General features: G+C 41.7%; 1 protein-coding gene across 1 annotated transcript in view; it reads left to right on the top strand.

The window, feature by feature from the left end:
- Nucleotides 1-14,084, top strand: part of GCN1 (GCN1 activator of EIF2AK4) — a gene marked incomplete in the record, with an annotated part of 2,100,248 nt that overhangs the window by 889,608 nt on the left and 1,196,556 nt on the right.

The following is a 14,084-nucleotide window of genomic DNA, read 5'->3' as shown; positions in this document are numbered from 1 at the left end:
ATAGAGTTGTGGATTCTGCTTCTAAAATGTAGACTGTAGTGTGATGAATGCCTTACTTATGTTGTGATTCGATACTCAACATTTCAGGAGAGGCGCTGTCTGACATTTTATTGCATTTGATTTGTGGCACGTAGCTTTGCTGTGGCATGACACAGTACCAGTTAAGATGTGCTTATGAAGGAGACGGGTAGATTACCTAGGCATTTCAGCATTGAAACCATGCAGAGTGAGGTGTGTTTTTTTAAATAAGAAACATCTTTATTAAGTCGTCACTTACGACATAGGCAGTCATATGGTAATATAAATGAAAACAAACCGTATTGGCATATTTTCAATTGCACACGTTATTCCTCACTTACCTGTCCAGTCATTGTCTGTCAAACGTTTTACTATCAAAAGATCTAAAGTCGTTTGTTCTAAAGTTGATATGGTTGACAAATATAAGTAAAACAAAAGCAGTAGCAGTCAATAAGTAAAACAAAAGCAGTAGCAGTCAGTAAGTAAAACAAAAGTAGAACAGTAATTCTATTGCACTGATGCTGAAGCACCCTGATATATAATATCATCTTTGCCGTGGCAGTGCCTGGAAGTATTTACTACGTTATGGTTGACAAATATGGTTGACACATGAATATTAAGTACGTTATTTGGTCGACAGTCTGTCGACATTATGTTGATAACAGTCAAGGATTTCCCTTGTCAGCACTGTTGTGCGATTTCGGAGTTGTAATGTATAAGTAGGGGGGGGGTGCAGTGTTATTTGCTGTCGACCATTTGAACTTCGACGTTATGAATTCGATCTTTTGAACTTTAGACATTATGATTTCGACCAAATGGAACGTCGACCAAATGACTTTAGTTCTTTTGGTAGTAAACCCTGTTACATTACAGAGCTCATTTATTTCCTCCCTTCCCTCATTCCTCCTCCAAAACATTGTTTTGCATGTATTGTTCCCACAATTCCCATCTTTTCTATGTAATTTGCTCCTACCATTTTTTAAAGATTTTCCCTTCCCTTAAACCTCATTCCTCCTCCAAAAACATTTTTTCTGAATGCATTGTTCCATTTCCCATTTTTTATATGTAATTCGTTCCTAACATTAGATCCCACTTCCAATTGTTTTATCTCTGTTACTACATCCACTGTTTCTAGTACAGTTGGTTTATATTTCCATTTTCTAGTAATTGCTTTTTTAGCAGCCACTAGAATTAAACTCAGCAAGGCCTTGCAATGTCTAGGCAATTCTGATTCTGTATCACAGCTCAAAAAATCATTTCCTTAGTTACACCGATTTGCTCACTCAGCATCCATGATAGAGTAGTCTGCAGAGAATCTTTAAAGTCTGCCAACTCATTGCACTCTTTCTCATCACACCTCCAACATTTGCAGTCTATCTGAGGCATAATCGGTTGGAGTTTAACGATACCTATGCAGACATGTCCAAGCAAACTTCCTAAATCTTTTAGACTTTGTTGCATATTTTGGAGACATACTTATGTCCTCCCATTGTTTCCTTGTGAATTGCATATCCAGTCTCTCTTCCCAGTCTTTTCTATTCTTGTCTGGTTCCTATAGATGTCCTTCTGTTCTTATGTTGCAGTATTCATTACAGTATGGAGGTTGCTGCCTGCAGCGCTGACATCCGGCCAGTATACCAAAGTCTTTGGACCAGGAGGGTAGGGGTGACTTCCTCTGTCAGAGCCATAAACTGATGTAGGGTATAAAAGTGACGTCTGCATGTACCCTCTTCAGAATCTTTCTGCCGCAGTGAATGTCTGTATCCTGTTTTCCAATTCGGAAGCGGATCACTTGTTCTCAGATGACCATTACCCTCAACCGCTACAGATAAGTACCTTGTTGGGTTTTCCTTGTCTTTTGTTAGTTTCTAAGACTTGCATGTTTACTGGAAAGGGGAAGTGTGCTTATGGGAGACAAATTCCTCACAAGGGCATGCATGAAAAGTGAGTATTCTGTTTAGACGAGGCCCACAACCATACGTCCTGCCCCATCTGTTTAGATGAGTCCCACAACCATACGTCCTGCCCCATTTGCAAATCCTTTGTACCCAAAACTCTCTTTAGCCGTTTGGCCACGTTAAAACTATACTTAGAAAATCAAAGGGTCTGGGGTCTCGCACTCTGTATGGAGGGTGGAGTAGGCATGTTCGATGAGCCACCATGGACGAAGGCCAAAAAAATCAGGACAAATTCCCACGCTGCGTCTCGGGCGTCCAGAGATATTCTTGAGGTAGATGAAAGCCTGGGATCTTTTCAGACCTCCATTTCCCAACCAGGCCTAGGAACCACAATGGAAGCTGGGATGGCGCAAACTGAGTACGTCCACTGAGGTTAATTAGCCATCAGATCCTGATGGTTGAGGGGAACCTCGGCTCATACAGTCGGAAGGGCCTACTCTTTCCCTACCATCCACCCAGACGTTGGCTCCCACTGATACTCTGCCATCTGCCCCTGTGAAGAGAACACAAAAACTAAAGCATCCAGAGCCTCAACCTGTCCCTGGATGGGAAGTTTTCTCTCAGAATCTTTTTACGACATTCCAGGCCTTGCAGACACAACAACCACCAGCTATTACTCCTTCAGGGCCCCCATTAGAGGTATCAGAGGAAGGATTATTCCTCTTCTGAGGGATCATTGACCTATGGCTCACAAATAGACTATCCTAAGGATTTTATTACCCCCAGAGGAAGAGGATTCTATCACCTCTGAGTCTCCTGGGAAGAATTCCCCTTTGGGGATAGCATTTCCCTCGAGGGAACATTTTAATTGCCGGACCTCAGAGGTCTCTGACACTAAGAAAAGGTACTTTTATCTGCTGCAAATGGAACAACCATCCCCCTCTGCTGTGCCCCCTTTGCTTCCTGCCTTCCAGGATGCCTTCTTGTCCGCTTCACAGGCCCCAGGTTCCCAACCCCCAGCCTCTAAATGTCCTGACCATTTTTACAAGGTGCTTCAGGGCATCCAATTCCTATCCATGAAACCCCCCCTCAGGACCCAGCAGTTATTGGAGTTTCTGCTGATAAAACATCCAGACAGTTACCTTCTGCTGCTTTTTACCCTACTGATAAAGGCAGCAAATTCAAGGATAGACTAGGGAAGAAAGTGTATACCTCCTCTACTCTGGCTATAAGATCTTAACTACCAAGCACACATGGCCAGGTATGTCCTGGACACTATTTCCAAGGCTACTACCCTCCTCTCTCAGGTTCCTGATTTATCAATTAAAACCCAACTTAATGTCCTACTTTCCCCAGCATCTCAGGTGACTAGGCACTCCATTAAGTGCAGTTATGATGCTGTAGAAGCCTCTTCAAAATCTGCTGCATCAGGTTCTGTACTGAGGCGATATTCCTGGGTGAGACTTCAGCCACTTCCTATGGATGTGCAAACTAAACTACTAGATGCCCAACTGGACAATAAAACCCTGTTTGGACAGGCTGCAGCAGAACTTCTTAAATCCGTTCAAGAAAAGGGAAAAGAACTTCAAAACCTGAAACATTTCCTGGTGTTTTCTATCCCCAGATGACATAGAAACTATCCACAAAGAACTTTCTTTGTCAGGAGACAGTCCTCCCACTCGGCACCTCAGCCAAAGGATGTGGGCCACCCAGGAAAAGCTGTACTCCCAGGTTTCCTTCCATCCTTGCAACCACCCCTGTTCGGAGCCAGTCTGACCAAACCAGATCACCTCCACTGTAACTTCTAAGGCCAAACCACCCCCCTATCCCTTCGTCTCATCCTTTCCCTACCCTCCTGGCAGAAAATCACATCAGAAAACTGGGTCCTCTCCATCATTCAGAGGGGATACTTTGACGTGGTGGCTGTTATCCCCCCCCCTTTCCAGGGGATTCCTCAACCTCCATCAAACCAAGCTCAACTTTTCCCCACCATCATTCAACAATTGCAAACTCGGGGCATCATAGAGCAGGTACCTTCCCCACAAAGAAACAAAGGTTTTTACTTCAGAGTGTTTCTGGTACCAAGGAAAGACAGCCCATGGAGCCCATTTCTGGATTTATCTTTCCTAAACCTGTTCTTCAAGGTACCCAGTTTCAAAATGATTATCTTACCTTTGCTCCTACCACTCATACCAACACAGGCTTTTATGGTAGCACTGGATTTTGAAGGATGCCTATCTCCACATTCCTATACACCCAGATTATAGGAAATTCCTACACTTTGCAGTAGGTTCCTGACATTTTCAATTCTCTGCATTGCCCTTTGGACTCTCCACTGCTTCTCGAGTGTTCACAAAGTGTCGAGCACCCTTCACTGATCACTGCAGAACACAGGTTATAGAAATATACCCATATCTAGACGACCTGTTAATTCTTCATCAGGACTGTCAAATCCCTCTACACCACTTACAACAGGTGATCTTCACCTTGACTCAATTAGGGTTGGACTGTAAACAAGTAAGTCTCACCTGACCCCCACTCAAGACCTGGTTTTCTTGGGATGCAGGATTAGAACAGACAACATGAAGGCCTTCATTCCAGACCAAAGGACCCTGGACGTTTCTGTCTACTTCAGCAGTCTAATTACACTCACTTCCTTGCCAGCACGAGAATTCCTAAAGATGTTAGGCCATATGGCATCCCTAATACCTATGTTACCCCTGGCAAAACTCCACATGAGAAAAATCCAGTGGATCCTGAAGAATTTATGGAGCCAACAGTCCCACCCCCTGGACATCGACATCCCCCCTTCCCCTACTTCAGTGTCTGAAGAGGGAACTTCAGTGGTGGGTCTGTGCCATCAGTCTCAACCAGGGAACCTCCTTACAGGTACCAGCCCCCCTTCAACAAATCTCTGCAGACGCATCAGATATGGGATGGGGTGCAGAGCTACTACACAACCAGAAGCAATTCACTGTGCAGGGAAAATGGTCCACACGAAGACAAAGAGACCATATCAACATCAAGGAAATGATGGCACTTCTAGCCCTACAGACATTCAAGTCAGCTCTACACCCAGGAACCCTGAAAGTGATCAAGGACAATATGACTTCCTGTGGGACATATATGGGGGGGAGGGAGACGAGATCCTACTCTCTTTGCAGCTTAGCCACCCAGATCTAGACCCTAAAATCATCACTCCAGGTTCATCTGATTGCAGTGTACGTCCCCTCTACAGAGAATGTTATGGCAGAGTCTCTCAGCAGAACTTCACCTCTCTCTCACGAGTGGATGTTTAGCTGAGAGGTATTCCTAGATCTTATCCACAGGTCGGGTATTCTGCAAGTAGATCTTTTTGCCTTCTCCCAGAACAAATAGATACCCATGTTATGCACAAGGGACCCACATCCTCAAGCCTGGAAAGTGGACGCCTTTTCCTTTCCTTGGGTGAGAATGTATCTCTATGCTTTCCCACCCTTCACACTGATTCAGAAAATCCTCCTGAAAATCCAGAGGGACAAACCCAAAATCCTGTTGGTGCCCCCCTTTTGGCCAAGACAGCATTGATTTCCCCTTCTCTATCTACTAGTCAAGGGCAATCATCACAGGTTACCACACAGAATATACTTGCTCATGCAGGACAAGGGGATCCCTACTACACGTTCAGTTGCGCAATCTAAGACTGACCTTGTGTGTGATAGGGTTCTAATCCCCTTTAGACACCTATACTCAGAGGACGTACTCAATATTCTGCAGGAGGCCAGAATACCTTGTACCAGTTGAAATTATGCATCTAAATGGAAGACATTCTCCAGGTGGTGTCAGTGGAAAAAACAGGACCCTATGACTATTCCTGTACCCTTGGTTCTTTCCTACATGTGTGAGCTCCTTCACTCAGGACTAACTTACTCTTCAGTTAAAGTCCATGTATCTGCCATCTTTGCTTGTCTGCCCATGTTACCACCTCTGACTTCTAGATTGGAGGTCAAGCTTTTCCTGAAAGGCATACTGCATGTTAGACCCCCTCGAAAGCCTATACCCCCCCCCCCTTGGGACTTGAATTTTGTACTAGAAAAACTTACATTGCCACCTTTTGGACCAGCTCATTCAGTATCCCTGAAACTGTGTACCCTGAAAACAGTTCTGCTAGTGGCCCTTACTTCCGCCAGGACAGGGTATCAGAGATACAAGCCCTTACGGCTATCCCTCCTTACCTTATTTTCCACAAGGACAGAGTTGCCCTCAGGACTAACCCCTCCTTCATGCATAAGGTGGTTAATGAGCTCTCATTAAACCAGACCATTAACCTACCATTTTTTTACCCTTACCCTCAGAATCCCTCAGAGAGGACTCTTCATTCTTTAGATGTCCACAAACAACTGAGGTGCTACTTAGAAAAAAAAAACAAACCTCTTAAAAAGTCTGACTAACTATTCATCTTCTTCCACCCTAGGGCTCTAGGGTAGGCAGTTTCCAAACAGACCATTTCTTCATGGGTTTCTAAGACTATTGGCATGTGCTATTCCAGTCATGGAAAAACTTTACATGGACATGTCAAATCCCACTCAACCAGGACAGCTGCTTCCTCAGCTGCCTTTTTTAAAGGGGTTGATTATGCCTCCTCAATTTTAGAAGCTGCTACTTGGGCTTCAGTGCACACCTTTACCAAGCATTACAAACTGGACTTATATTTAGAACTGGGTTTGCCAGGTCTGTTCTTCAGGGTCTCATTGACCAGGGACCCCTGCCAGGTCTGTTCTTCAGGGTCTCATTGACCAGGGACCCCAACCCTCCACCCAGGCTCGTACCTAAAAGCTTTGGTATTCTCCCTACTGTAATGAATACTGCAACATGAGAATAGAAGGACATAGAATAGTTGTGTAAGAACTTACCATAACCTTAGATGTCCTCCTTTTTCATGTTGCAGTATTCAGTCCCTCCCTCCTACCCCCTCTACTTTACCTCTCTAATCTACTGTTACTTACCTGTGGGGACATAGTCACCCACCCTCTTAACCACTCCACTGCACACAGCCTATCAAGTACCCTATGGTTTAGTCTACATGGAAGTCTCAATGGTCTCCCAGTTATGACCTTCTTTAAATACTCAGGAGTACTACTGTATGCGGCAGTCCATTCTAAAGAGGGTACACGCAGACGTCACTTTTATACCCTACGTCAGTTTATGGCTCTAACATAGGACATCACATGTACCCTCCTGATCCAAAGACTTTGGTATACTAGCCAGATGGCGCTGCAGGCAGCAACCTCCCTACTGTAATGAATACTGCAGCATGGAAGAGAAAGACATGCATCTGGAACATTTCTCCCCGGGCCTCCGCTGAAAATTGGCTTTGTTCCAAGTCGGACTTTCCTGGTTAATAAAAGTTAAGTAAATAAATAAGACATCTAAGGTTATGGTAAGTTCTTGCACAACTATTCTTTATCAAGCAGTATTTTATATACCCTAATAATTGTCCGTTTTTCACAGCAGCTTCTGCTCTAGATTCTACTAAAAACTCTATCAGTGCTGGTCTTTCACTTAGGGTCCCCCTATTTCTTTTTCTTTGCCTGTACTCTGATATCAATCCTTGATAGGGAAGGCAATCTGTAGCATGCAGTCCAAATGAATTATTGGCCTCTTCCCATTGTATTACCTTTCCCTCTTTAATTATTTGCACTCAGTACCTTGGTTCCTTTGCCATTTTTCTCCAGTAAATTCCAGTATCCTCTTGCCTATTCTCTGTAATCCTAATGCAGTCATCCTTAGCAGAATCTCCTTTCTCTATCCCCGTACTGACTGACTTGGAATACTTTCTGCTACTTTATGAATATAATATTATGTGTGGTTATTGTCCTCTGTAAGGATCTGCATCCAAAATCCCAGTTTCTCCTTGTTTCTTAAGCTTTGCCCGTTTCGTTGTCATCCCTTTCCATTTTAAATTACAGGTTTCTGCCTATGCTATGTGTAGGAGCTTTAAATGTGCAGCATTCAAATCAGGTAATCCCAAGCAATCTTGTCCTATTGGAAGGATCAACTTATCCCACCTGACTCTTGCCCTGTTCCCGTCACAGATAAAATCATTCCACTCTTTATTAATTGCTATCCACAAGATGTTCATCGTGTATACAGCTGGAGTCATAACAGATGGGTTTTCCTGCCATCAGGCGGGTCCTCGGTCGGCCGAATTCCAAAGTCTAGGTCCGGCGTCGGTGGTTGTCGCTTCTTCCCTGACGTCAGTGCGACAGGGGTATAAAAGAACCAGCTGACGCCATTTTCTTCAGTCTTTCTTGCCGCGCGGTGCCCGAAGCAGAAGCAGTTCGCAAGTGCCGGTCGGCCAGCTCCTGAGATTATGAATATCTACAACCGAAGTCTTCTTGAAAGCTAAGTACCCCGTTGGGGAAACTTTTCTTGCCTCAGACCGATGTCAGACAAAGTTAATAATTGTATTTCTTGTGGGAAGCAAATACCGCATAAGGATTTTCATTCCCTCTGCATTCCTTGCTTAGGCCCAGACCATGACGTCTCGGCCTGTCGTTTTTGTGCTACATTCAACAAACGCATCATTAAGCGTCGAGCGGAGTTCGCCCAGCACTTTTTTGGCAAAAAATGTAACTACATAATGTCGTCGGATACTCCGACTCCAGTTTTGACTAAAAAACGCAAAGATAAGGACCGACACACGAGGTCCGCGGCCTCTACCGACACCACGCCAAAGCCGACTGCAGGTGGTCCGATTCTCAGCGAGGCGCCTACGCAGCCCATGACTACCGACGACACTTCATTGGCGGTGTCTTCTGTACCCGAGGTCTCAGGCTCTTCAGCCCACACCCCGACTACAGATACCGAAGCCGTTCTTGGTGGGGAAACTCAGAGTTTAGACAGGTCTGCCTCCTGTCAAGGTGTCTTCAGGCCTTCCTCTTCTTTTTCCATCAAGGCTTTCACTAAGTCTAAGACAGCCATGCATTCTAAAAAACAAACCCCACAGGGCCCTTCTCAAGGCCCCATGCCTAAAAAGCAGATGCTTAAAATGGCTGAGGACTTAATTACTCTTATCAGGGGTTCTCAACCCCCCCCCCCCCAGAAAAAAGGCCCAGAGTGGAGGAAGAATCCCCCTCCTCGGACCAGGCCTCCATTATTTCAGAACATTCTGATGACCAGGAACATTCATACTCCCCTTTTGAAGATTCTGATGCAGAGGAGTCCATTCCTTCTGTCTCCCCCACTGAGGATTACTCTTTTGGGGAAACCTTGCATACCTTGAGGGAACACTTCCATTGGGAAGGCCAAGAGTACTCAGACTCCAAGAAAAGGCTTAGGGATTTTCTCTTGCTCCCTCAGCACAGGCCTCTGGCTATACCTCCTGTCTTAGATATCCTTGATGATGTGTATTAGGAGTCCTGCCTCAACCCAGACTCTTTGCCTCCAGCCCCAGTAAAGCCTGACGGGTATTACTGGGTTCCTGACTTACACCAATTCTTATACAAAAGACATGCGGCGAACCCAGAAACTATCTCACAGGGCCCCAAGGGAATTAAGGCCTCCACTGCTAAAAATCCATTACCTTTAGAGAGGGATTACAGAGCTTTAGAAAGGTGGGGGAAAAAGGTATACACCTCGGCCACCTTATCCATGAGGGCATTAAACTGCCAGTTCCATATGTTAAAGTACCAACAGTTTCTGTTATCACAGTTGAGAAACAAAATGTCACAACCTGAACAACCAGATTTGAAGGAGTTGCAGGATTTGATGCATAGTGCAGAGCAAGTAGGTAAACATACCTTGCAATGTGGTTTTGATGCTTTGGAAGCCTCATGTAGAGCTGCTGTTACGGGATCAGTCATACGTAGACATGCTTGGCTTAAAGAGCAAACCTTACCAGATCATGTCAAAGCTAAATTACTGGATGCACCTCTGCAGAAAGATGTATTGTTTGGTGTTAAAGCTGAGGAGGTATTAAAGAAAATGGAGGAAAAGGCAAAATCAATGCAAACAGTGAAAGATTTCCTACAGGTACAACCTCCACGCTTCAGTAGAAATTGGCCTTCAAAAAATTGGTCATTTCCAGCCACTGACAGACCCCAAAGAGGTAGATACAGGCGCCCGAGGGGTAGAGGGCAATCTCAAGGATCGTTTAGAGGCAGACAGTGGCAAGCACCTTCCCAAAGAGGTAGTGAGAATAGTTCACAGCCATTCAGAAAGCAGAATCAATGACTTTCCCCTTTGCATGCCAAGCAAGGCTCAAATGGCAGCACCTTTAGGTGGAAAACTGGCATTATTTTCGAAAAATTGGCATATTGTCACACAAGACAAATGGATCCTGGACATTATAGACAGAGGCTACAGATTCCACTTTCGCACCCTTCCAAAAATGATAGGCATGCCAAACCTGCCACACAATCAAAGGGCAGAGGCACAAAAACAAATTTCAGATCTCATGGACATGAAAGCTATTCAAGAGGTACCTGCACAAGAACAGGGTCAAGGTTTTTATTCCAGACTATTCCTGGTACCAAGGAAGGGCAAAGATTGGAGACCTATTTTGGACCTATCCATCCTAACCACTTTTTTACTCGTGCCAAAATTCAGGATGCTCACATTGCAGCAGCTTCTTCCCATGCTGGGCAAGGAGTCTTGGCTGGTAACATTGGACCTCAAGGAGGCATACCTGCATGTCCAAATCAGACAAGATTGCAGAAGATCAATAAGCCACTCACAACACCAACTAGCAACTCGATTAAGCACCAAAATCCAAAGGAAGTCAGAAAAAACAACTGCCAGTATTCCAAAACGATGTATTCTCTATAGATTCTCTAGCGCCTCGGCTCTACAAAGCCTTCAAGGAGTAACTAACAACACACTTACACCTAGTATTTATACACATTTAAATTCACTCATTATACAATTAAAAACCAATTAAACAATTACAAATTCAATTTAAAAACAATTATGCATTTATATCACACTCTTCCAGCAGCAATCAGTGTTCAACCCTTTAGGTATTAATGTTTGATACTTTAAAATAAAAATTAACTCTTTTCTCAGAAGTTCATTTTTTATTTTATCCTCACTAACTTCATTTCTAATAATATGTTCTAAAATAGTCACCCTAAAGCTACCAGTGTCAGAATTATGGTATTTTATAAAATGTTGAGCCAAAGGGCTCTCTGCTTTTTTATTCTTAATGTCTCTCAAGTGTTCCATAATCCTAACTTTAAACATTCTTTTAGTTTGACCTATGTAAAATTTTTTGCATCCACATTTTATAATATAAATGACTTGTTCTGTAATACAGCTAAAAGAACCATTTGGTTTAAAACTTATTCCATTTATGTAAGGAAAAACACTATCTACATAAACACAAACTTTACATTTTCCACAAGATGTAGTACCTATATTATATATTGGTCTACATATATTTTGTATGGGTAATTCAAATTTTGTATGCACTACTATGTCTCTGATATTTCTCCCTCTCTTATAACTAAACTTTAACTTTTTACTTATCTCATTTATTTCTTTAAAATTCTGTAAAAGTCTCCAAAAATGTAATATACATCTCTTTATATCATCACTGCAAATATTGAATGTAGATACTATAAAGATATTATTTATGTCCAATTGATCGTCACCATTCGACATTATGTCGTATTTTCTATATCCTTGAAGTCCCTTATGGTATCTTTTATAGAATATTTTACTCTTACTCATATTTATCAATTGAATATCATACTTTCTATTTTTAAACATTTCCGTTGTGTTATTAACTTCCTCTAGAAATTCCTCTTCATTATTACATATTCGAGAAATCCTTAACAATTCACTATATGGTATAGCTTCTAATACATACTTTGGATGACAACTAGTGCCCATCAGAAATTGATTTATACAATCAAATTTTCTATGTATTCCAGTGACTATATGTTTCCCTATAAATCCTTTTAAATTAATGTCTAAAAAGGAGACACTGTCTCCACATTGTATCCCATCAAATTTAATATTAAACCTATTAATTTTTATATTTTGAATAAAATGTTCACTTTCCATTTTGCCTCCCTTACATAAGAAAATCAAGTCACCTATAAATCTAAAATAGTGTACAACATATTTTTTTACAAAAGAATGTGTATAAATACACTCAAATTACACTCAAATATATTTAGTTGGATTTTGGTGCTTAATCGAGTTGCTAGTTGGTGTTGTGAGTGGCTTATTGTTCTTCCATGGCCAGTGATCCAGGTGCTAACATTCCCAGAATATTTAGGGAGGAGAGTGCAGGTACCTCCCAACGGTCAATAGAGGGTTTTCTTAACTGAAATATGGAACAGAGTTCGAATCGGACTGAAGGTAATGTGGATGCTAACCCAGGCATTCCTGTTTGGGAGCGTTTCCTTGCTGAAGCACGAAGCAAGAGAGACAGCAATCCATTTGCCCATGTCGGGAGGCGATCTACGGAATATCCGGGTGAAGTAAAAGTTTTACTGTCTAAGCTAAGAAACTTAATGGATAAAGAGATGTTGACTTACTACAATTATACCAGTTTGCAAAGGTATGTGGATCTCAATAATAGTACCCAGAGGTCTGAGAGCTATCAAATTTCCTTCGGAATCATTTATAACTACATGCACAACAGATAAAGCTTTCTTGACTAGATGGGAGAAAGCGGCACATCATTGTTCAATTGAATGGTTGAAAATACTGATAGAGCGGGACATTTTAAAGCTATCAAACATTAAGAAAGATATAAATTTGTTGTGCACTAATTTAATGTCTGTATTAGATAGAATAAAGTTTGAATCTTGCTTAGTCGAGATTCAAGAGAAAGTTACCATTCATGAAAACAAAGTCATAGAGCAGAAAGTGCACAAAATTACGAGAGATTTGCGGGACTTTGAAAATGGCACAGCTTTCTTTGGTGGAACCAATCTGCGGCCACGCTTCAACAGAAACTACTCTAATGCTAACGTCAACCAGCAAGGCAGAACTGATAGTTTGACTAAAGACAATGCTAAACAGTTTAACAAAGTACCGAACTATAGTGACAGAGACCATGATTTTCCACCATTATCATCACCAGTGGATGATTGTTTCTTACCAGAACATTTTGGATCGTACAAACAACCAGGGAGGCAACAGCAGCAGAAAAGGACTTATACGGAACAAGAGACATATAGGGGAGGGCCGTTTCGTCTATGGCGCGAAAACAAAAGGACTAAGTGGTACTAGCTTTAATATTCATAATAAGGTTGTGAATTTATCTGGTTATTTTGTTAAAGATGAAATTCATTCAGTTCTTAATCATGGTCTAAAGTTTGTCCCTACAGTTCTTCCTAAAAAACATGAATGTAAAATTGAAATTTTCAAGTTTATTCGTAAATTGCATTTATGGTACTACTTTAACTGTATTGTGGATAAGAGTGTTGAATATAATAACTTAGTCTGAAAGTTACAGTTTAGATAGTAATATATTGGAAACCAGTCAGGATTCAATGGATGATTCGTTTTCATCATGTGTCAGCGAATTTAATGCTTATTGCACAATAGATACATCAAAGATTAAAATGAATAATAAATTTATGCCACCTTTTGTTCATGAGGGCATTAAGAATTTTTCTACCATGATAAGTTTTGAAATTGATGAAATATTAAATAGTGTGAATATTTCAAATGTGAGTTTTAACTTATCAAAGAGAGAATGGATAGAATTAATGAAATTTGCTAAACAGAAAGAGTTGATAGTAAAGCCTTCAGACAAAGGCAATAAAATTGTGATTATGCATTATATGCAATACTTTAAAATGTGTATGAATTTATTAGGAGATGAATCAGTTTATCGGGAGAGTTCTGTGGCAGAAGTCACAGTAGCAAAAGAAAATTATTTACAACTGATTAACAAGGGTCTAAGATTAGGCTATTGGACTGAAAAAGATGTAGATAATAAGTTACACATAACAGAATGTAATCCTGCATATTTTTATTGTCTACCAAAAATACATAAGGATATGAATAATCCCCCGGGTAGACCAATTGTTTCGGCCAGGAATTATTTTTTACACAATCTGGGATAGATATTACATCAAGTGTTACTGAAGGAAGCTATTAAGCTCCCATCTTATATAAAAGATTCTTTTGATTTTTTGAACAAAATTAAAAATGTTGTTTGGTGTG

Source organism: Protopterus annectens, chromosome 4.part0 (genome assembly GCF_019279795.1).
Source record: "Protopterus annectens isolate FY-2018-M chromosome 4.part0, PAN1.0, whole genome shotgun sequence".
Lineage (NCBI taxonomy): Eukaryota > Metazoa > Chordata > Ceratodontiformes > Protopteridae > Protopterus > Protopterus annectens.
Note: the sequence above shows the minus strand (reverse complement) of the source record. Positions and strands in the feature narration are given on the sequence as shown.